The 25,588-nt window shown below is 33.8% G+C and overlaps 1 long non-coding RNA gene across 1 annotated transcript; it reads left to right on the top strand.

Moving 5' to 3' along the window:
* Nucleotides 1–3,202: 3,202 nt before the first annotated feature.
* LOC120886629 (uncharacterized) lies at nt 3,203–23,030 on the top strand. The gene is made up of 3 exons (XR_005729702.2): nt 3,203–3,293; nt 21,294–21,380; nt 22,756–23,030. It is a non-coding gene; the product is annotated as an uncharacterized LOC120886629 (long non-coding RNA).
* Nucleotides 23,031–25,588: the final 2,558 nt, after the last annotated feature.

Genomic DNA, 25,588 nt, shown 5'->3' with positions numbered 1-25,588 from the left:
GACAAGGATTTAATGTGTATTTGATAGTGCAAAGGTTGTTTTCATTTCCTGGCAGAGATCTCAGAGCACCTAACTGATATGAAAAATGAAAAGTTCTCAAGAAACATGCAAATCCTGATTATCTTATTTATTCCCTTGGGTACATAACATTAGCTTTATACATAGTATTTTTGTCTGTTTTATGGAATTTTGTTATATTTTGAAAGATGTACATGCTTTAGTCTGCTTTATGTGGGAAAATAAAACCTGATATCTGAAATAGATCATGTTTAAATCAGTTATTTAAATAAGAATCCTAGCTTCTGCACAACTTCAAGAAAGGGATGTGGTAAATGTTAACCTGAAAATTCTACATTTGTTTACTTACTTATCGGCAAATTTCTATAACTACACCTTAGAATTTTAAATCTAAGAACCAACTTATCAATCAAACCAATGAATTATTCTATTTAGAAGATCATTACATCCTATTAGCCTTTTTAGTGTCTGTAGTATCCATCTATAAAATTAGATTTAAAACTTCATTCTTCAAAAATCAGATAATGATGGGGGCTGGGGTTATGGCTCAGCAGTAGAGAGCTCACCTTGCATGTGAGAGACCCTAGGTTCAATCCTCAGCACCACATAAAAATAAATAACTTGAAATAAAAGTTTTGTTTCCAACTACAACTAAAAATTAAATATTAAAAAAAAATTAAATCAGATAATGAGCCAGACAAGGTGGTGCATGCTTATAATCCCAGCAACTTGGGAAGCTGAGGCAGGAGGATCTCTTGTTGGAGATCAGCCTGGGCCAGACCCTTCCTCAAAATAAAAAGGTCTGTGGTAGAGTACCTCTGGGTTCAATTTCTAGTACAAGAAAAAAATTGGACAATGACCAAAATAATGCTGCATAAAATGAATATACTTTCATTCAAAGAATGAATATTTACTTTAAAAATGCACTAATGTAAACTATTTGGCCAAATAACAGAAATTAGTCCAGTCCAAAGATGCACAATTGTGAGCCATTCTCCCACAAATTCATTCTCCCATTCCTCCAAACACAGGTACTTTGCTCTAATTGCACAGGAACAGTAAAACCTTTGACATTGGTTGGGGTACCACAATCCCCAGCCATATGGAGGCCTCCATAGTGAGGTCAAAGCCAAGAGAGAACCAAGGCTACATAGATGTTGTGAGACTAGCAACTGACATGAATCACAGTGCCTGGGAGATAATGGCCTCTAGATCATTATCTTTTTGCCAAGAGGATTGATCAAGTGAATGAGGCATGAAATAGAAACAAACTCTCTAGGTAAAAATGAGTACAGGTTGGTTGAATAATAACAGCATTTAAAAAAATAAAATCAATACTATTTGCTATAAAAGATTTCAAACATTAGATAAGGCCATAAAGTGAAAAGTAAAAATAACCCTCTCTTCAACTTCTATTCACAATTCCCAGAGTAGTTTTTCTTTTATACTCTTCCAGGCATTTTCTAGGCAAATTTAAAAAATGTAAATGTAAAAATTCTTTGATTATATACAAATGAGATCACAATGTAAATATTGCTCAATAAAATTTTTTTCATTTAATGTATCTTAGAGATTTTGTTATAATGGCATATATGTGTCTACTGCATGATGAATAATACTATATAGATTGTAATTACCATAATTTAATTAACTAGTCCTCTATTGATGAACATTCAGTTTGTTTTTAGATGTTTCCTATTAAAAACCACTTGCAATTGAAACAATACAGAAATTTTTTCTCGTCTTTCAGATTGGCAATCTCAAAGTTTGAAAGTATTCTCTATTGGCAAGTCAGTGAGGAAACAGGCATTCCTGTACATTGCTGGCTATAATGCAACATAATGCAACACCTATGGAAAAGAACTTCAACAAAATTACATATATATTTTCCCATTAATCTAGCACTTTCATTTTTAGGAATTTATTCCAAAAATACACTTGCACGATCCTCTCTATGAATTGCTTTTGGCTGAAAAGAGTGGCCTCCCAATCTACATCTAAGGACTATTCCATTTGGGGGTACAAGGATTCTTGCCCCCTTGCCTCAAGAAAGAAAAACTTTTTTATTATTTACAGAATATTAGTTTTGTAATCAAACCCATGTAGATAAGACCTTACGTATTTTATACAGTATGTTACCCCAGTAAAAATGGGAAAAAAATTAAGTTTAATGTTTCTAGGCCAATATGGCTATTAATTTCTGTACAATGCTGACTCAAGATGGTAAACTGGGATACTTTTTCCAAAGTTGATAGCACAGCTAAAGTTTCCAAAAATTCAAATTATATATATATTTACATTTATATAAAAAGACCAATAATAGCAGTATGTTATGCATCAATAGCAGCAAGAGCTTTTCCAGGTTCTGTAGTCATCCAAACAAAATTATAGAAACATCCAGCACAATCCATTAAAAGGGGGGGGGGGTAAAAAAACACAAAAACAAAATAACACCTGAAAAAACAGCAAACTTCTGATACTGTTGTGATACCTGGCACCATTTTTTAAATTGGCTTCTCAATCATCATCTGCAAAGAAAATATTCTAGAATAACGTCATTAAAAACAGTTCTGATAAAGCACAGTCACTACTATGTATCATAAAGCAGGTACAAGAGGTTTGACATTCACAGAGTAAGGTACAGTACTGTCCTACATCTACAATATTAGAGGATACAATTAAAAAGGCAATTATTTGAGAATTGATTTTACTTTTCCAGCAGAGGGCCCAAAGGATGGTGTGACACAGCTCTGTAAAGAATTGTACTTCCTTGGGATTTCCTTTCATTGGTGGCACAGTTCCAAGTACTGACTCTCTTCGTGAATATCAGCTAAAAACCATAAAAAAGAAAAAGAAAAAAAAGCCAGAAAAAAAACAAAAAACAAAAAGCAAAACAAAGCAACCATTGGATCCATACAAAGGTGACCAAGTGGAGGCAAGCAAGACTCAACCTAACTAGAATTTTACCAAATCTGTAATGTTTGGGAAAGAAACACTTTAAAGAATCATCTAGCTCCAGAGTTCTCCATAGAATTGGCTGAATCCTTTGGTGCAACTTCACTGCAGTTCAACTATTCCCAAAGCCCAATCCTACTTCCTTAATCCCTTCAAAGATGTTGATCCTGAAAGCACTCACTAATAACTTCCTGCAGGAGCTCAAAATCTATTTCCTAGGTAACTCAACTGGCCAGAATGGTCCAAGGAAGCAGACTCTAAATGAGGTTTTAGAGCTGGATTATCATCCACTTAGCTGAATGAGGACCACATCACTGCTGGTAAGTGAAGCACTGAAAGTGCCTGACTTGCTGAAGTAGTACGATTGTTAGAACTTTTAGATGTGGTGAACTGCAATGGTACACCAGTGGAAAGGAAATGTACTGGCATTTGTAACACCTTGTGTTTTTGTAGAAGTACTAATTATAAGGACAATGAAATAAAAATTTATTGCTGATTATCATTGATGAACTAGAAAAATACAATCACAGGCTAAGAATAATTGTTATTTACAGGGAAAGCAAAATTGGAAACTCAGAGATCTTCCTTGGCAGTAAATAGAGACTTAGCTCCTGTAGATAGAAGACAAAAGAATTAGCACTGGAATCAGCATTTAATCACAAGAATAGCAGAGTTCCCGAGAAAAAGTAAATTCTCAATCTTGCAAAGTCGAATATGTCAGTCAGGGCCCTGGTGGGGAAGAATGTCATGGGCAAAGCCTTGTTTGTGTCTGGGGATGTATGGATAGACTCACTTAAAAGCCTTGAAATCTTTGATACTCCTGGAGTCTCTAGGCCTGCAAAAATATCTGTTCCTCTCTGTCCAGAGCTATATTTCCACCTTGCCACCCTTTCGTAGAGGTAAGGCATACATCCCTCTCCTTTCTCTCTCAACCTACTTCATTTTTCTCACCAAGCATACTTTATGTATTTCTATATATATAATATTCTCTATCTCCCTGAGTAAGCTCCTTTTGTACCAGTATTTTGTTTACTTTATTCATAGTGGTCTCCCTTTTTTTTTTTAACATTTGCCTGGATGATAATATGTACTCAATTAGGATTTGTTGAATGAGCCCCAATGACTCAAATGTCTATTAGCAGGTTAATGGATAAACAAAATGTGGTATATCCATACAATGAAATACCAACTACTCCACAATATAAAAGGAAGACTAAAAAAATAAAAATAAATAAATTTGAAAAAGAAAAAAAAAAAGACTATTGGGCTGGGACTGTGGCTCAGCAGTAGAGCACTCGCCTAGCATGTGCAAAGCCCTGGGTTTGATCCTCAGCACCACATAAAAAAGAAAAATAAAGGTATTGTGTCCAACTGCAAATAAAAATATTAAAAAAGGGAGACTATTGAAACATGCTGAAATATATGGATAAGTCCTTAAATCATTATGTGGCATCAAAGAAGTCAGACATAAAGTATTAAATATTATGATTCCATTTGTATAAAACACAAATGAAAAGCAACTCCATAGATACTAAGGATAGAGAAAAGATACAGAGTATAGAAGATAAAGAATGGTGGGAAGAATTAAAAAGGAACATACAGTAGTGCATGCCTGTAATCCCAGCAATTTGGGAGGCTGAGTTAAAAGCCAGCCTCAGCAGATTAGCAAGGTACTTAGCAACTCAGTGAGACACTGTCTCTAAATAAAACACAAAAAGGGCTGGAGATGTGGCTCAGTGGTTAAATACCCCCACCCCTGGGTTCAATCCCTGGTAACACCCCCCCCACCCCCCCACCTCCACCCCCCCCACCCCCCCCACCCCCCCCACCCCCCCCACCCCCCCACCCCCCCCCCCCCCCCGCGAAAAGGAACATACAGAATTGGACTAGGAGGTTCTATAGTTTGATTGTGGTACTGGCTTCACAGGGGCATAAAAACTTATTCAAATTCTTCAAATTGTATGCTTTAAATGATACAGTTTATTATGTGCAAATTATTTCTTAATTAAAGTTGAAAAACTTCTCAGGGGTGATGGTGCATGCCTGTAATCCCAGCAGCTAGGGAGGCTGAGGCAGGAGGATCATGAGTTCAAAGTCAGCCTCAGCAAAAGCGAGGTGATAAACAATTCAATGAGACCCTAAATGAAACCCTGTATCTAAATAAAATACAAAACAGTGCTGGGGGGTGTGGCTCAGTGGTGGAATGCCCCTGAGTTCAATCCCTGGTAGCCCCCACCCACACAAAAAAAGTCGGAAAAACTCTTTAGAAATTCTGAATAGGGCTGGGGATGTGGCTCAAGCGGTAGCGGCTCGCCTGGCATGCGTGGGGCCCGGTTCGATCCTCAGCACCACATACAAACAAAGATGTTGTGTCCGCTGAAAACTAAAAAATAAATGTTAAAAAAAAAATTCTCTCTCTCTCTCTCTCTCTAAAAAACAAATCTGAATAAATTGATTTGAAAATTTTAACTACAAGATATTGAAAAAGTAGAGTATTTTTCCCTTTCTCTACCTCAAGCATGGGTATTCAGAGTGCTATTTCCCATGTATGTTGTGGATAGACCTTTCTATAGATTCCCCAAGGGACAGGAAATAGGAGTTTTGAAATCACTGGCTCAAGCATACATATATGGTCTGTTTCCAAACATAGTTACAGGAAGTCTCAAGAGATGATGCTTGAGCATAGTTTCCATATTGTGATTATGTTTTACAAATGCACTTCAGTCATTAATATCAAAATTTTTAAACATTGAAATGCATCAATTAATACCTGCTTTAAGGCCAGAGGCATGGCACCTCCTTGTGCTGACTTCTATCTTATAATGCATATGAACCAGCTGGGCATGTAATCCCAGTGGCTTAGGAGACTAAGGCAGGAGGATCATGAATTCAAAGCCTGCCTCAATTTAGCAAGGCCCTAAGCAACTCAGTGAGACCCTGTCTCTAAATAACATACAAAAGTAAAAGGCTGGGATTGGCTTAGTGGTTAAGTGCCCCTGGGTTCAATCCCTGGTACAAAAAAAAAAAAAAATGCATATGAACCATGGTGTTATAGAGATTTACTAGTATAAATATGAATATCAATCTCAGTTTAAAGTTTCCTATAAAATTATCAGTTATAAAATATAAAGTGAAATAAATTTTGAGCCAGGCACAGTGGTGCACACCTGTAATCCCAGCTACTAGAGAAGCTGAGGTAGGAGGATCACAAGATCAAAGCCGGCCTCAATAATTTAGCAAGACGTCATTGCAAAATAAAATAGCAAGGGCTGGGGATATGGCTCAGTGGTAAAACATCCCTGGGTTCAATCCCCAGAATGAAAAAAAAAAAATAACCCAAATTTTAAATTGATTATTAATTCATAGAAAATGACTTTTATAAGCAACTAAAGAAATGTGCACTTGTTTTGAAGATGAAGTTACAACAGTGTATAGGAACTCTTATGTTTCACAATTAAATCAATATTTGTTATGCTTGGTAAATTGAACAAAAACATTATGCAGTACAAATAAATGTGGTACATTCTCCTTTTTTTAATTGCTCTTTTTAAAATTTTTTAAATTGTCAATAGACTTTATTTTATTTATTTATATGGGGCTGAGAATCAAACCCAATGCTTGACACATGCTAGGCAAGCACTGTACCACTAAGCCATAACTTCAGCCCTACATTTTTCATTTAATCAACAAAGCATTGAGCACATTCTTGTGTTAAGTAAATTGCAATTAGAAAATAAGAGTTAGGTTCTCTACTAATTATTCACTGTCTTCATATAAACTTTCTAAATTTACAATGGGAAGATGAAATTTTAAAAACTCTTAGCCATAAAAGCAATAAAAATAATGAAACCTAAAACAATACACTACGTTTTACTGAAGCACACTTCAGTACAGTAAAGGACAGAAAAGAGGGATTAAGCAAAAAAAAATCTAGAGACATGAATGACAATAATAAATTGCTTGAAACTTCATGTTACAAAGCTAGGAAGAAATAAATACTTTGATAAGTAATATCAATTACAGTCTTTGCCCTGAAAAATGAAGTATTTAAGTAATTCTGTTCCTCCACCCCTTTCCCTTTCTCAGCTATAGCTTGCCTAGTGATCTAAGATTATACCCTCTTCATTCTCTAAAGAATAGCATGAAAGTGCTTGTTTGAAAATAAAGTGAGGGGTTGAAACCCTATACTTTAGAAGAGAGAATCAGTTACCTGACACCCAATACCTATCCTTGCTGTGTTAAGAATGTCAGTGTTTCACATGCCCCACTCAGGAAAAGAGTTGCTTCAATACACGCTTCTGTGGCTTTATTCAGTTTGGTTACACTTCAGGGAGTTTAATTTCATGCAAAGCTTTCAGATAGCACTTTGTAGTGACAGGAGCAAATCTGGGTACATTAAGCAGTAGTTGGAATTTTTTTAAAAAAATGAAAGCAACCTGGATTGCTAATGCTTGATCTAAATTTTGGCCTTGCCCTGGAGTTTAGGCTTCACTGAGAAAGAAGCAAAATGTTGACATTTCTGGAAGTATTAATTAAAAATGTAAACATAATGGGATGAAAGATGATCGTGTTGCATTGGGTAGGGTGTATATTATGACCATAAAGGGAAATGACAATGAAAAGTGGATGTTGGAGATTTAACTAAACTGAACTGATTTCATGGAAGGCTTAAGGATCAACCTGACTGGGAAGAGTGGTAAAACACCTGCACTACTAGTCCACACATGAACAATGCACTTATTTTCAAACAAAGAGCAGATAATGCTCAGGCTTTGGAAGGGGAGATCTATTTTTCAGAGAAAATATGGACACCTGAAAGAAACACAAGGGGCATTGTGTTTAGGAATGAAACATGTGATCTAGGGAAATGCCAGTTTATCCAAGTTCTGGCTGGGTTACTGCTTTGTTAAGAAAAGGGACATATTTTTGAAACAACTGTGATTAACTGAGGTTTAATGTGCCTTTTTGTAATTACCTATAATTTTAAAAGATTACATTGTAGCTTGAAAGCCTGGTTAAAAAACAAATCAGGTGATCTTAAAAAAAAAAAAAAAACTCCTGTGTTTTATTGTTTAGAATTTATCCCCAAATACAAAAGAACTCTTTTGCTGTTTACTAAGAGCAATTTTGTTCATTCACTTTGGTTTCTCTTTTGGCCTTTGGTTTCTTAATACAGTTATATCAACATCAGTTATTTAATATTTCTCAAAATTCAGATAATTGTACTAGTGACTGAAGAATCACCCTGCACAACTAGGATTTTAAATAAGATGAACTGTCACAACTTACTGTTTTCTTTCAACCAAAGGATGAAACCTGAGTAAATTTTTCTTACACATTCAGGAACTCAGAGAGGTGAAAACTCTCTGGATCACAAATTAACTCAAAGAATGAACACAGTTTGTTAGTATTGCTTTTTGAGCCTCATGCTATTTATGACCAAGAGGACATTCTCCTAAGTTGCAAGACCTCATGCAAATTTGATACTCAGCTTCTCCACCCTCTTAGCTCCGTCTGTAAACATAGGGAATTAATTATCCCACAGAATTATTTTTAGCATTAATTTTTATAGTTCATTCATGTTTACAAAATTTAACAGTGTATTGACTAGTCTATTTATATTATTTCTTACATCCCACTCCTTTCTTCTTATGAAGCATATAATTTAGTGTTCTTTCAGGACGCATCTGTGACTTTTAAGCACACAATTTATCTCAGTTCTTAAACAATATTATTTCATTGCTGTATTCTGTTGATGCTGATGAGAAATATGTCATAAGACTGTCATTTATATATAAACAATCCATCTTTTCTCTAAGATTGGAAGAAGATAATTAGAATTAAAATAATTCTAAGGTTCCTGTTTTATTTATCCAAAGGACAGAGATATTAGCTTTAGATTCATTAATAAATTCATAAGTTTTAAGAAAATCACTGATATTAACTATCAAACCAGTAAAGGAGGAGAAAAAGAAAAACAAAATTAATCAAACCAACTAAAGGAAAGTGAGAAGCAGTACATAAAAAGAAAAACTAGAATAAATGAAGTGCAAAATAAGACTATAAAAATAATTCAAAATATGTCAATAATCACTAAGTTAGTAAATTTACCAGATATAAGATAGAGGCTCCAAAATTATTACTTCTTAAATCCAATTAAGTATTCTTAATAAAATACATTTAAAACCTTAGAGCACAGAAAGGTTGGAAGTAATATTATAGGAAAATATATATTATGTACCCACTAACAAAATTAAAAGCTGACATAGCTAGCTACAGTGGCACACACCTATAATCTTAGAGACTCAGGAGGCTGTGGCCAGTCTCAGCAATTTGGCAAGGCCCTAAGCAATTTAGCAAGACCCTGTATAAAATAAAAAATATAAAGGAATAGGGATGTGGTAAAATACCTCTGGGTTCAATCCCCAGTATCAAAAAAGAAAAGAAAAACTGATGTAGCAAAACTAATTGTGGTAAACAGAATTTGAAATGACCCTAAGATTCCCAGACCTTAAGTATGTATACATTTGCCCAGTTATTCAAACACTAATCTACATGCTACTATAAAAGAACTTTGTAGATATCCAAGTCAATTGACCTTAGATAAGAAAGTTTTCCAGGTGAGTCTGACTTAATCACACAAGCCATTTATATATGGTTTTATATGGACTGCAAGAGGCCTTTGAGAGCTGAGAATGGCTCTTGGTTGACAGGCAGCAAGATAAAATGGGATTTCAATCATACAGACACAAGGAACTGAACTCTGTCACAACCACATGTGCTTGGAAGAGGACCTGGAGCTCTAGATAAGAACATAGCTTAGCAAATACCTTGATTTTTTTTTTTTTTGTACCAGAGATTGAACTCACTAAGACACATCCCCAACCCATAACCTTATGAAATTCTGAGTAGAGGAACAAATATGAGAAGTGGCCTATAATCTAGAACAACCTAGATAGTCCATATAAATCAACTCGGAGATAACTCAGATGTTGAAGTTACTGAAGACTTTCAGAAGCTATTATAAACATATTTAGCAATCTAAAGGAAAATGTTTTCCAATAAAATGGTGTCTTAATAAATGAATAGGTGGTAAAACTCAGCAAAGAAATGCAAAACTATTAAAAAATTAAATCCATTGCTGTGGATTATATGATGAATTCCTAGGCATGATACCCAATGAGCAATGAAAGAAAAATAAACAAACTGTACATCATCAAAATTGAACTTTTTTCTTCAAAGGAAACTATTAATAAAGTGAAAAGGGGAGGTACTGGGGAACAAAATTGAACAAATTATGTTATATGCATGTATGAATATGTAACAATGATCTCCACTATTATGTATGATTAAAATTCACCAATAAAAAGCTGAAAAGACAACTCACAACATGGGAGATTATACGACTTGCAAAACATATATCTAATAAGGATATATATATTGAGAATATATAGAGAACTCTTATAACTCAATAAAAGAACACAAATATCCCAATTAAAAATGGGCAAAGGATCTGAATATATAGATACTAAAGAAGATACACAAGTATATGTACTTAAAAAGATACTTATTAGACACTAAGGAAAATCAAATAAAATTATAATGAGATACTTCTTCATACCCACTAGAATGTAAAAAATCAAAAAGTCTGGTAAGTGTTGATGAAGATGTGGAAAAATCAGAGCACTGGTTGACTGCTAGAGAAAATGTAAGATGGTATTGCCATTTTGGAAACTGATTCTGCAGTCCCCAATCAATTAAACATAGAGCTACCATATGACCTTATAATTCCATACCAAGGTATTTACTTAAGAGAAACAAAAATTATATTCACACAATAACTTGTGCATAAATTTTTATAGCAGTGTTATTCATAATAAAGATGGAAATAACCTAATGCCTGTCAATTTAAAAAAAGGATAAACAAAATGTTTATCCTTTATCTATATAATGGGATATTATTTAGCAATATAAAATAATGAAGTTCAGATAAATAAGTAAAATATGGATAAACACTGAAAATATCTTCCTAGGCAAAAAACAAAAAATCAAGCACACACACAAAAAAAAATCTATTATATGATTCCATTTGTATGAAAGTCCAGAATAGGTAAATCCATAGAGATGGAAAGTAGATTAGTGGATATGTAGGGCTTGGGTAAAGGTTAGGATTGACAACTAAAGGTACAGGTATTTTAGGTTTTTGTTTTTGCAGGGCTGGGATTGAACCCAGGACCTCACATATGCTAAACAAGTATTCTATCACTGAACCATATCCCCAGTCAGGGTTTCTTTCTGAGATGATATGTTCTAAAAATGTTCTAAGATTAATATGGTAATTATTGCATATATCTGTTTATATAGTAAAAGTTCATTTAATTGTACACTTTAAATGGATGAATTGTATTACATGAATTATTTACCATACAGTTGTTGTTTTTAAAAAATGAACTAAATGGAAATCTCAAGCTCAAAACTATGTAATAGTTAAAATGAAAAATCCAATAGATAAGTATAACAGCATATTTGAAATGGTAACTGAAATAGTGAAAAATGTGAAGACAGATAAATAGAAATTATACACATTGAAGAACTGAGAAAAAATATAAAGACACAAAGGGGCTGAATATAAAAGAATGGGAAAACATATACCATGAAAATCTGGTATGGCTATAATAATATCAGACAAAGTCAGACTCAAGAAAAAGAATATTACAAAGGATAAAGCAGGAAATTTCTTAACGATGAAAACAACCCATTAGAAAGATGTAACAATTTATGTATGAATGTGCCTAACAAGAGCTTCAAAATTCATTAAATAAAATTGACAGAAAAAAGGGAAAAAAATAGAGAAATCTACAAGTTACATTGAAGATTTTAATAACCCTCTCTCAGTAACTAAGACAATTAGACAAAATATCAGTAAGGGAACAGATGATCAAGCACCTTGACCAATTAATATTCATTAAAAACTCTTGCCAGCAACTGCAGAAAGCTCATTCTACTCAGGTACACGTGAAAACTTCATAAAGACAGACTATACACAGAGAAATAAATTCTTGGTAAATTAAAAAAGTTTAAGATCTTATGCAGTGAAATTAAATTAGAAATTAGTTAAGTAAATTAGAAAATCCACAAATATCTGGAAATTAAGTAACATAATTCTACTTCATATCTGGGGTCAAAAAAAACCACAAGAGAAATTATAAAATATTTTAGTATGCCCTATTCACACCTCTGTACCGCATTTTCTTAAGGTAAGGGAAGGAGTGGAGACTAAGGCTGACCAGGGTTTAGTCTAATTTAGTCTCATATTTTTTGACTTTTAATTTTGAAAAAATTATAGATTTACACAAAGTTGCACAAATAATATAGGAAAGTCTCATGTACTGTTCATTCAACTTCCCCCAATAGATACATCTTAGTAACTATAGCTACTTAAAACCAGGAAATCTTAAAACTAGGTAACTGGCATTGTCATCTTCTGTGTTGTTTTATCATGTTACATTCATGGAACGAACACCAAAATTAAAATATAGAACTGTCACCCTGTGCTATACCTTAAAGTCACAACATCCCTGGCAACCACTAATTTGTTCTCCAAACTATCATTTTGTCACTTCTGGAATGTTATATAAATGAAATTATACAAATGTGACCTTCTAAGATTGGTATTGCTGTGGTTTGAAAATGGTAAGAGTGTGCCCCCTCCCCAAGGGTTCATGTGTGGAAATTTAATTGTAAGATATTAAAATGATAGAAACTTAATCCAACAATGGTGTTTAGAGCAGGGCCTTTGAGAGAGATTAGGATCAAATAAAGTCATCAAGTAGAGCCATCATGATTGAATATTGATGGCTTTATAAAAAGGGGGAGAAATCAGAAGAGACACACACATAAGATCCCTGTCTCTTGCCATGTAAATGCCCTCTGTCACTTCAGGACTATGCCAGCGAAAAGACCAGATGTGGGCCCTTGAATCTCCAGAACTGTGAGCTAAACAAATTTCTTTTATTTATAAAGTTTCCAGCCCTTCGGTATAGTAACAAAATAGGCCAACTAAGGATTTTTCACTCAGCATAATGCCCTCAAGGTCTAACCACATTATTGCATGTATCAACAGTCCACTACTTTTTATTGCTAAGTAGTATTCCCTAGTATATCACTGAATATAATATAATATAATATTGAATATAATATTCATCTATTATAGGACATTTGATATTTATTGTGGAACTATGATAAGTGTTTACAGCCTTAGAACTATTACAAATAAGACTGCCATAAACAATTGTATAAATTCTGTGTACATAAGTTTTCAACTCCATTGTCACTAAGAACTTTTAAAAAATGGAGAATTTTTAGTCAAATGTGTAAAACTAGAATAAAAGATTTTTAAATGTGGAAGACAGGTCACTTCAATTTCAAACAGGGAAACATCCTCAAAAGATCTTTTATCCATCTTTCTCCCAAACTCACCCTGACAGCTGTCCACATCTATTTCACTTCCATTCTTTCTTTTCTTCTCTGCAGCCCTACACATCCACATCACTCTTTCTCCCCACTTTTTACTGTAAGCTACAAAATGATACTTTCTTAACTTCTACTAACCTCTTCCATCATAACTTTAGAAAAAAAAGATTTATTGCTTATTGTCCATCCTATGAATATTAGGGATGACATGTGTTCCACATATCATGAAAGTAGCCTTAGGGAGAAACAAGAATTTTCAAATATAAAGACATAAATAGTACCCTAATTTTACACTATTTCAGAACATAGCAATGTATTTCTATGTGTGCCCATTTATGTATACAAGTATTGATTACCAAATTAACTCTCATACAACAGCTTTAAAAGAAAAAGAAAAGGAAAATTGAAAATAATACAAATAATGCAAGCATAAGAGCAAACAACAGGAAAACAGCTCAATCTCTTCTCATCTTTATTTAAACAACAGTCACAATATAATAAAATATGAAAGAAGTGAACCAAAATAATTTAAAATTATTTTTAATCTATCTGAAACAATTGCAATTATCAGTAACAATGAACTTTACTATACATCTGAAATGTTAACTAGTAGTAGAGGTACATGTTTGTAATATGTAAATAAATAAAAGGTTTAGAGGCCAGTGGGCTAATGCACTGACAGTGCTGGGCATTCTGCCTCTCTCACTCCAACCTCCCCACTAGATTGCTCTTGTGAAAGTCAAACTGCTGAGTTGAGCTCCTACTGAGATCTCTTTGAGTTCCTAAAGCTTGTCTGTTACCTCTTCCCCAATGTGCAGATACCTGCAGTAAGTCTGGACCTTGGTACCAACTGAATGGCTAAAATTAATGTTTTTCTTTGCCGTGGTTCTAGACAGATTTCCTGAGTTTGTACCTCACATCTACCTACTCCTATAAGCCTCCAATCTATGACCAAAACCAATCATCTAGGTTGAATACGCTCCATCATTCAGATAAGACGAGCACCTAGCTGTCTTCTCCCTGGTACCTAGGAAAGAGCCTGGTAGCACATGGATCTGGCACAGACCGAAGAACAGGGCACAGAATGCCATGCCTACAGTATTAATTAGTCTTTCATAATACTTTGCTCTAGGTGTAAAGTTCTTAAAATCCAAATTAAGAATAAACTTTATAGGTAATTTTGAAAAGAATAACAGCATTTAATGGAAATACCAATAATTATCAAGTACTAAATGCCTTTCCAATATAAAGACAAATTTACAGTGATATATTTTAATTGACTATAATATATAAATATATGCATACAATGTATGTATTTATCAAATACAACATGTTTTAAAATATGTATACTTTGTGGAATGGCTAAATCAAATTATTTAATATATGCCTTGCCTCACACCCAGATTTTTATGTTTGTTTTTGTCACGAGAACACTTAGAATCTAGACACTTGGAAATTTTTAGATATATAATATAATGTTACTAATTATGATTACAATGACATACCATATGTCTCTTGAATTTATTCCTCCCCTGTAGCTGAAATTTTGTCCCGTTTGATCCACATGTTCCCAGTTCCCTCCTCCCAGCCCTCTAGAGTAATACTTTTTGAGTCCCATACTCTTAGTTTTGAGTTTCTTGAAGACAAAGACCCATACCACTTTGTTTCCCCAGGCCTGCATTGAAAATAATAATCAGGATATTAATAATTATTGCTACTACTTTTTAAACATTGGCTATATTCCACAATCTTACTAAGCACATTGCAAATATTGTTCCACTTAATCCTTATAATAATCTTATTATCCCTCTTTTCAGATGAAGAAACTAAGCTTAGAAGCCCAGTAACACCCAATATCTTACAATTAGTACATGGTTGAACCATGTACTGTAAGAACCCAGGTCTTTCTCATTTTGAAACCCAAACTCTTAACAACCATATTCTTTTCTTTCTTTCTTTTTAACTTTTCCTAACTTTTTATTGTGAAACAATTTTAGATTTATAGAAAGGTTGCAAAGATAGTATGGAGAATTCCCATATGCCCTTCACTTAGCTGCTTCTAATGTTAACATTTTATGTAACCATGGTGCAATGATCAAATCCAAGAACTACCATTTACACTTTTTTTCTTTTTTCTCCATTCTTTTTTGTTGTTGTTCTAATTGGTTATACATGACAGTAGAATGCATTTTGACACATCACACTTACATGGAGTATAATTTCTCATTTTTCTGGTTGTACATGTAGAATCACACAGGTAATGTAGTCATATATGTACATAAGGTAATAATGTCAGATTCATTCAGTTATCCTTCCTATCCTGATACCGCTCCCCTCCCTCATTCCCCTCTACCTAATCCAAAGTAACTCTATTCTTCCCTAGCCACTGCCCCCCTTATTGCAATTTACATCTGCATATCAGAGAAAACATTTGGCCTTTGGTTTGGGGGGATTGGCTTATTTCACTTAGCATGATATCCTCCAGCTCCATCCATTTACCAGCAAATGCCATAATTTCATTTTTCTCTAAGGCTGAGTAATATTCTATTGTATGTATATGCCACATTTTTTAATCCATTCATCTGTTGAAGAAAATCTAGGTTTGTTCTATAGTTTAACTACTGTGAGTGGAGCTGCTATAAATATTGATGTGGCTGCATCACTTTATGCTGATTTTAAGTCCTTTGGGTATATTCCAAGAAATGGGATAACTGGGTCAAATGGTGGTTCCATTCCAAGTTTTCTGAGGATTATCCGTACAGCTTTCCAGAGCAGTTGCACCAATTTTTAGTCCCACCAGCAATGTGAGTGTACCTTTTCCCCCACATCCTAACAACTGTATTCTAATGCTAAGGGGAAAAAATGGATATAAAGTTTAACCCTACCCTCCAAGCCAGAAGTAATGGAATGTTGTTACTTAGAAAATATAACCTCCAGCCATGTTTTCAGCTAATGAAAGAATACTGGTCATGATATTCTTGAACATATGTCACAAAAAAAAAATAAGTTGCAGTGACACAAGTCTCAATTGAGTAAAAGAAATATAAAATATTAACTTTTGTAAAGGTAGCTGAGGTTACTTTTCCTTGATGAGTCTAGTTATTACTGCATACACGTCAAATAAATCTATTTATGAATTCATATCTGTTAATTTGGCACCAGGTAGCAATTTAAAGGAAAAAATTATGAGTGGAAAAAAATCACTGCTTACAGCAGCAAAGAGAATCAAAAGTGATGCAATTTTTACTGCATGTCTCCTCAAGTCAAAGAATTCATTAACACCTATACAGTACTTGGGTAATCCTGAACAAAGCAAGTTACAATATTTAACCATAAGTTCATCTTGCTTTGTAATTCTGTGACTTCATATTAGAAGTTTAAGTACACCAATTACTTCAACATTAAATACAGATATAACCATTTCAAGTTCTTTCTTTCTCTTTAAAAAGTCTAGATCAATCACAACATTTTCTAAATAATGAATTATGAAGGGGATATTCTGCTACTAAAGTTAGTTCTATTCATTAAAATGAGAAAATATACTATAGTGCTCTTCTTTCTAATTCTAAATAATTTTTCAACTTATTCTGGTTTTTTAGTGGGTAGAAAATGCTTAAGTTGACTAACAAGGTCCTGTTTTCATTTCAATGGAAATTCTCTCTAGTCAACAATATGTATCCTATCAGCTTTATTATATGAACTAACCTGATTCCTGGCCCAAACTGAGTGTTCTGGAACAAATATATATAACCTCTGTCTATCTGACTCTCATCTAGGTATTTGCAATTGGGATCCAATTCTGATCAGCTAAGGTTGTTTGCTTAAACTAAGTTGCTACAGGAGGACTCCCCTCCCTACCATAAACAATGAGAAGCAAAAATAACAAAGGTCAAAATTACATTATCTTAACAAAAAATACCAGTACTATTGGTTAAATTATGTCCCTCCCTAAAATTCTCATGTTGAAGTCTTATCCTTTCCTATCTTAGAATGCAACTGTATTTGGAGTAGATCTTTAAAGAGATAATTAAGTTAAATTGAAATCAATACCATAAGTCCTAATCAAAATGACTGATGTCCTTATGAAGATGAGTAAATTTTGACACAGTCATGTATAGAGAAATTATGTAAATACACAGGAAGAATCCATCCACATGCCAAGGAGAGAGGCCTAGAATAGACTTTTTTCATAATATCCAAAACAAGCCTAATGATAGTTTGATCTCATACTTTAAGCCTCCAGAACTGTAAGAAAATATTTTTTTGTTGTTGTTTTTTAGACCATCCAGTCTGTGGTGCTTTGTTATGGCAACCATGGAATGCCAAAACAACCAGAAAGAGATATGTCCCTGTTTGAGTTGCTTAGGATAGAATGTAAACCCTGAGGCACAGGTACCAGAAGCCACAAAAATAAAGGAAATAGTAAAACTACTCCTTGTGGCACATAAAATAATTTTTTCCCTCATAAGAAAAGGAGAAAAAGGTTCATAAGAAAGTTTAAAGTTAATGGACTGGGATGTAATTTAGTGGTAAATATGTCCTGGCATGTAAGAAACCCTGGGTTCAATCCCCAGCAGCACAAGAAGAAAATAAAATACAAGTTTAGAGTGGAACTTTAATGTTAAGAACTTTTTGGATGAAGGGCCAAAGGAAATTTCTCAAGTTGTTCTAAAAGTATCCCTAACAGACCATGTTGGTTATATCACTATGATATAAACTCTCAAACTTTCAATGAAGGCTACTACATATGGAAATAGGGACCCAGAGCCAGAGGTGGTGACTATGGGAGCCTCAGCCTGGCATTCCCCTTCCCACTTACCTCATTGACTTCTAACTCAGAAACTTGCAAGAATCTTTGCAGAAGCCCCCAGAGTCCCACTGAGCATGAAATATACCTCACAAATATTACCTAAATCTCAAAGTGCTGGAGTATATTAGTTGACATTGCGTATGCAAAAAAAAAAGAAAAATGAAATAGACTGGCAGCTAGATTGAGAAATAAAGGCCAGGTGCCTCAACGAGAGAAAATGAGAATAATGAAGCTATTTCCTGATTATAATACCTCATTTGGCCAGAATGACTCCCTGCTTTTGAAATACTTATATCCCTATATTCCTTTTAGGATTACTTTATAACCTCAAGATAAATCCCTTGCCTTTTTTGGTTTAAAGTAGCTCAAGTTAGTTTCATTTGTAACTGAAAGAATTTTAACTAAGGTTTATATAAAATACATATAAAGGAGGACAATGAATAAAGAGCAAAACCTGGTAGATAGTTATTGGACATGTTAATCACACTGACTGTTATCACAGGGAAGACAATGATATTACAATACAATATATTACTCAATACATCAAGTAATAATGCTGTCTCATTTTCCAAAGTTAGTACTCCCAGAATACTCACACAGGATTAGGTAGTGGTTAATAAGTGACATTTAAATATTGTGAATTGTGCTGCTATAAACATTGATGTGGCTGTGTCCCTGTAGTGTGCTGTTTTTAAATCCTTTGGGTATAGACCGAGGGGAGGACAGCTGGGTCAAATGGTGGTTGCATTCCCAATTTTCCAAGAAATCTTCATACTGCTTTCCATATTGGCTACACCAATTTGCAGTCCCACCAGCAGTGTATGAGTGTACCTTTTTCCTCACATCCTCACCAACACTTATTGTTATTTATCTTCATTGTTATTTGTCTGCCATTCCGACTGGAGTGAGATGAAATCTTAGAGTGGTTTTGATTTGCATTTCTCTAATTGCTATTGATGATGAAAATTTTTTCATATATTTGTTGATTGATTGTATATCCTCTTCTGAGAAGTGTCTATTCAGGTCCTTGGCCCATCTATTGATTAGGTTATTTGGTTTTTTGTTTTGTTTTGTTTTGGTGTTTAACTTTTTGAGTTCTTTATATACCCTAGAGATTAGTACTCTATCTGATGTGTGAGGGGTAAAGATTCACTCCCAAGATGTAGGCTCTCTATTCACCTCACAGATTGTTTCTTTTGCTGAGAAGAAACTTTTTAGTTTGAGTCCACACCATTTATTGATTTTTTATTCTAATTCTTGTGCCAAAGGAGTCTTATTAAAGAAGTTGGAGCCTAATCCCACATGATGGAGATTAGGGCCTACTTTTTCTTTTATTAGACACAGAGTCTCTGGTTGTATTCCTAAGTCCTTGATCCATTTTGTGTTGAGTTTTATACATTGTGAGAGAGAGATTTAATTTCATTTTGTTGCATATGGATTTCCAGTTTTCCCAGCACCATTTGTTGAAGAGGCTATCTTTTCTGCAATGCATGTTTTTGGCACCTGTGTCTAATATAAGATAATTGAAATTTTGTGGATTTGTTTCTGTGTCCTCTATTCTGTACCATTGGTCTACCAGTCTGTTTTGGTACCAATACCATGCTGTTTTTGTTACTGTTGCTCTGTAGTATAGTTTAAGGTCTGGTATAGTGATGCCACTTGCTTCACTCTTCCTGCTAAGGATTGCTTTAGCTATTCTGGGTCTCTTATTTTTCCAGATGAATTTCATGATTTCTTTTTCTATTTCTATGAGGAATGTCATTGGGATCTGATCAGAATTGCATTAAATCTGTATATTGCTTTTAGAAGTATGATCATTTTGATAATATTAATTCTGCCTATCCAAGAGCAAGGTAAATCTTTCCATCTTCTAAGGTCTTCTCTAACTTCTTTCTTTAGGGTTCTGAAATTTTCATTATATAGATCTTTCACCTTTTTCGTTGATTCCCAAGAATTTTTTTTTTGAGGCTATTGTAAATGGGATAGTTTTCCTCGTTTCCCTTTCTGAAGATTTATCACTGATATACAGAAATGCCTTTGATTTATGGGTGTTGATTTTATATCCTGATACTTTGCTGAATTCATTTACTAGTTCTAGAAGTTTTCTGGTGGAACTTTTAGAGTCTTCTAATTATAGAATCATATCATCAGCAAATGGTGCCAATTTGAGTTCTTCTTTTCCTGTGTGTATCCCTTTCTTTTCATATACTTTTTGATCATTTATGTTTCTTCTTCTGTGAGTACCTATTCATTTCCTTTGCCCATTTGTTGACTGGATTCTTTGTCTGTTTGTTTGTTTTGGTGTTAAGTTTTTTGAGTTCTTTGTATATCCTGGAGATTAATGCTCTATCTGAGGTGCAAGTGGTAAAGATTTGCTCCCACTCTGTAGGCTCTATGTTCATGTTCTTGATTGTTTCCTGCTGTGAAGAATCTTTTCAGTTTGATACCATCCCATTTATGATGATATAAAACAGAAAAATAGTCAACTAGGCCTTTCTTATTTTGTTATTTCATATAGGAAACATAAACTCAAAATAATTAGTAAAATTATTTAGGTAGTTCAAAATTTTGAAACAAAATTATTATAATCATAAATTCTCCATTAAAAGGATTATTTTGTAAAAATTAAGTTGAGTTTATCTAAAGCCATAAAAGTTATAGTTAGTATGCTACATTTGCTCATAATTCTTGAGAAATAATATTGTTCCCTGCCCCCACAAAATTATTTAACCACATTACTAATTTATATATAAAACAATGTGTGGGAATTCATTCTCGAACGTGATTGGGCACCACCCGGATTGAGTCTGAGGCGTTTTGGCCAAACTGTGTTGAAGCTATCCCCGCCCTCTCCAGGTGCAAGAGTCTGTCCGTGTGGGGGTGTGACTGACCACTGACCCTGAGGCCAATCACTGACCCTGACCTTGGAATTCTGTCCCCCTCGATGTTCATTGGATGGAATTTCCCCCTTTATTTCTTGTTCCCCAATAAAAGGCCACTCCTGGTGTGCTCTCTCTCTCTCTCTCTCTCCTGCTAGCCCTGAGTAAGCCTTGCTGCCCTACCGGGTGGTTCGAAGTGAGAGCCAGAGAGGTGAGAGCCGTCTCGGAACTGGTCATAGAAAAAGGTAATTGAGTCTGTGTGTTTTATTTTGATCTCACTAGTTAACTTCTATGTCACGAACCTCTTTAATGAAACCAGCGTGCTGGTCACCTGGTGGAACAATGTCCATAATATATTTTGATTTACAAAAATTACTTGATTCTTGGGGGCTGAGGTTGTGATTCAGTAGTAGAACATTCGCCTAGCACATGAAAGGGCCTGGGTTCAATCCTCAGCACCACATAAAAATAAATAAATAAAACAAAGGTATTTTATTTTAAAAAAATAATTTGATACTTATAGCACCAGGTTCTACATGCTACTTTCATGAGGATGCTATATATTTTACCTAACATCTTTAAACATCTTTGAACTGTTTTGAGTTTTCTGTCACTATAACAAGTACCTGAAATAATCAACTTATAAAGAGAAAAGGTTTGTTTTGGCTCAGTTTTGAAAGTTCCAGTCCATGATCAGTTAGTCCTATTGCTTTGGACTTCTGGTGAGAGAGCACATCATGGTCAGAGCATGTGGTAAAGCAAAATCACTCATTTTATGGCCAGGAAGCAAAAAAGAAAGAGGAAAGGGGTGGGGTTCCACGAGCCCCTTTAAGGGGACACTCCCAATGCCTTACAGGTCTCTTATTAGGCCTAAGGTCTTAAAGGTTCCACTACCTCCCAACAGCACCACCCTGGGGACCAAGACTTTAACTCATGGGATTTGGTGGGGACATTCAACATCCAAACTAGAGTATGACCTCATAAACAAAATATTTTGATTCTCTTATTTTGAGTAAACTGAAAAATCACAGTATCAATACCAAATTGACAGAAAAGAACCAACGTCCAAATTTTTTTAAATGTTATTTCTGCATTATTTTAATGGTTTTTACCTAGGTTTTATTTTTATGAGAAATCAGAAAGCAAATACATTTTTATTTCTCCTGAATTAATACCTAGGATTGAATGGCTTTTAAAAAACTGCCAAACTGTTTTCCAGAATGGCTGTACCATTTGATATTTCCACCCCCAACAGTGTCTGAGAATTCTAGTTACTTTACATCTTTACCCAAGCTGGGTATTGTCAGGCTTCTCAATTGTATACATCCTATTGGACATACAGTGATAGCTCATTGTAGTTTTGATTTATATTTCCCTAATGATTAGCAAGTTCAAGCATCTCTGAATGTGCTTACTTACCATCACATATCTTCTTTGCTGATATGTCTGCTCAAATATTTTGCCTATTTTTATGTTTATTTTGTTATTAAGTTTTAAGGGTTTTAATGTATTTCTGGTACAAGTCCTTCATCTGATATGTGATTTGCAACCAGAGAGCTCGTTGTTAAATATTGACACATTCTGTGGCTTATCTTTTCATTTTCTTAAAATGTCTTCTAGGGGCTGGAGATGTGGCTCAAGCGGTAGTGCACTTGCCTGGCACGCATGCGGCCCTGGTTCGATCCTCAGCACCACATACAAAGATGTTGTGTCCGCCGAAAACTAAATAAATAAATAAATATTAAAAACATATTCTCTCTCTCTCTCTCTCTCTCTCTCTCTCTCTCTCTCTCTTAAAAAAATTTCTTTTAGAGAGCAGAAGTTCTCAACTTTGGTCAAGTCAAATTTATGAATCTTTTTTGGATCACATTTTTTGGTATCATATCTAAGAAACTTCATATAATTCCAGGTCACAAAGATCTTCCCGTTTCCTCTTAGAAACTTTAATGTTTTATACATTTTACTTAGATTCATAATCTACTTAACATTTGTTTGATTTATGAAATATACAAGTATGAAATACAATTTTTCTAACACAATTATAAAAAAAGACTCTTTCTCTATTAAATTACCTTTGCACCTTTGTCAAAAATCAATTGGTCATATATATATGTGTCTGTGAACTCTTTCATTTTTCTTATTTTGTGTTTATTATCTAACTTTGTGCCCATACTACATCATTTTGATTACTATAGGTTTATATTAAATGTTAAAATCATGTAGTGTAATAAGCAATATGCTGAAGCTAGCTTGCACTTATTTACAAGAGTTGGTATTGTGCACCTCTTCCCAATTCTGTGTTCAGTGAGATGTCATATTAGTAACTTGACATTACATGGTATACTTATACCACAAAAATACTTCCAGAGAGCTGGTTGTTAAATATTTACAAATACTACAAATTTTCCAACTTTACTTTTGTTTTTCAAAGTTGTTCTGGTTATTCTAGGTTCTTGGCATTTCAAGATAAATTTTAGAATATTATTTTTTAAATGCTATATTGTTATTAGAACTGCATTAAGTCTATAGATTTATTTGGGGAGAAATGACATCTTAATATTGAGTCTTCCAATCCATAAACCCTGTATATCTCTCTATTTAATTGATCATTCTATAATTCCCATCAGCAATATTATTTATTTTGTTTGTTCTTTTTTTTTCTTTTTTTTTTTTTAAAATTCTCCCCTGAGATAGGGTCTCACTATGTATCCTGGACTGGTCTCAAACTTATGATCCTCCTGGCTTAGCCTCCCAAGTAGCTAGAATTACAGAGGAGTGTGACCATTCCCCATTTTGTCAGCACTATGTTATAATTTTTTGTTATAAAAACTGTAAAAACTTTTGGTTTCCAAGCATATTTTTTAAGATTTGTCATATTATGTTTGATATTGTTTGATATAGAAATAGTATTGTTTATGTAAATATTAATGTTAAATTATTCATTGCAATTATTTTTGGTTATGTTTTTTATATATTGATCTTATATCCCAAAACCAAACTCACTTATCATTTCTAGAATATTCTTTTGTAGATTCCACAGTATTTTCTAAGTAGACAATCACATTTTCTGCAAATAAAGATAGTTTTACTTCTTCCTTTACAATCTGTATGATTTTTATTGTTTATCTTGCCTTACTGTACTAGTTAAAATCTCTACTGATATTCAAATGGCTCTGATAGGCATTCTTTGCCTTGTTTATTAACTTAGGAGAAAATCTTTCAGCCATTAATCATTATTTCAGCTATAGGTTTTTCATAGATGTAATTTACCATGAGAAAGTTCTCTTTCACTCCTAGTTTACAATTTTTTTTTTCTGTACTGAACCCAGGGATGTTGTACCACTGAGCTACACCCCTAGTCCTTTTGTTGTTGTTGTTGTTGTTTGGTTTTGAGAACAGATCCCATTAAGTTGCCCAGGCTGACTTCAAATTTGTAATCCAGTCTCCCAAGTAACTGGAATTAAAGGTGTGTGCCACCTCAGATACCCCAAAACAAATAATTTTGATCAGAAATGGATGTTAGATTTTGTCCAGATTTTTTTTTTCCATGTCTTCAGATGATCATTTGGTTCCTGGTTTTATAATTTGTTAAATCTAATAAATTTGTTAATTTTAAAATGTTAAACAAACCTTACATTCCAAGAATAAAACTCCACCTGGTTATGATGTATTATCTTTCTTATATGTTGTTGGGTTCAATTTTCTAAAATTTTGCTTAGAATTTTACAACTATTTCATGAAGAACATAAATCTGTTGTTTTCTTTCCTTGTAATATTTTCATATGGTTTTGGTGCCAAAATAATGCTGACCTTGTAAAATGAGTTGGGAAGTAGTTTCCCTCTTAGATTTTATAGAAAAGTTTGCATAAAACTGATGTGATTTCTTCTTAGGGTGTTTGTAAGAATTCACCACTAAAACCATCCTCAGTGAATCTCCTGGCTTCGAATTCTTTATAGTTAGGTTTTTAATTACAAATAAAAAAATTTTATTAGCAAAAAGCTATATCTTTTTCAATAAGCTTTTACAGTTTGTTTCTTTGAACTTAACTGCATTTCATCTAAAAATTTGACTGTATTGGCATAAAGTTGTTCATGATAGCTCTATATTATACTTTTACCATCTGTTCCATCTGTAGTGATATCACTTTCCTCATGCCTAATAATTTGGAATTTATGTTTTCTCTCCACCTTTATTTAATTTTTGATTAGTCTGGCTGGATGTTTATAAGTTTTTCTAATTTGGTCAAAGAAATTTTTGGTTGCAGTAATTTTTGTCTGTTGTTTTTTTCTGGCTACAAATTCATTGGTTTTTATTCTGATTTTTATTTTCTTCTTTTTCCTCCTAGTTTCTTACACTGGGGGCTGATTTGACATCTCTTTTTTTCCAAAATGGACATTTAGTATTATAAATTTCTCTAAATACTGCTTTAGCAACACTCACATATTTTAATGT

The sequence above is a fragment of the Ictidomys tridecemlineatus genome, chromosome 13, assembly GCF_052094955.1.
Source record: "Ictidomys tridecemlineatus isolate mIctTri1 chromosome 13, mIctTri1.hap1, whole genome shotgun sequence".
Lineage (NCBI taxonomy): Eukaryota > Metazoa > Chordata > Mammalia > Rodentia > Sciuridae > Ictidomys > Ictidomys tridecemlineatus.
The sequence above is the reverse complement of the archived record's forward strand: the minus strand, read 5'-3'. Positions and strand labels throughout refer to the sequence as shown.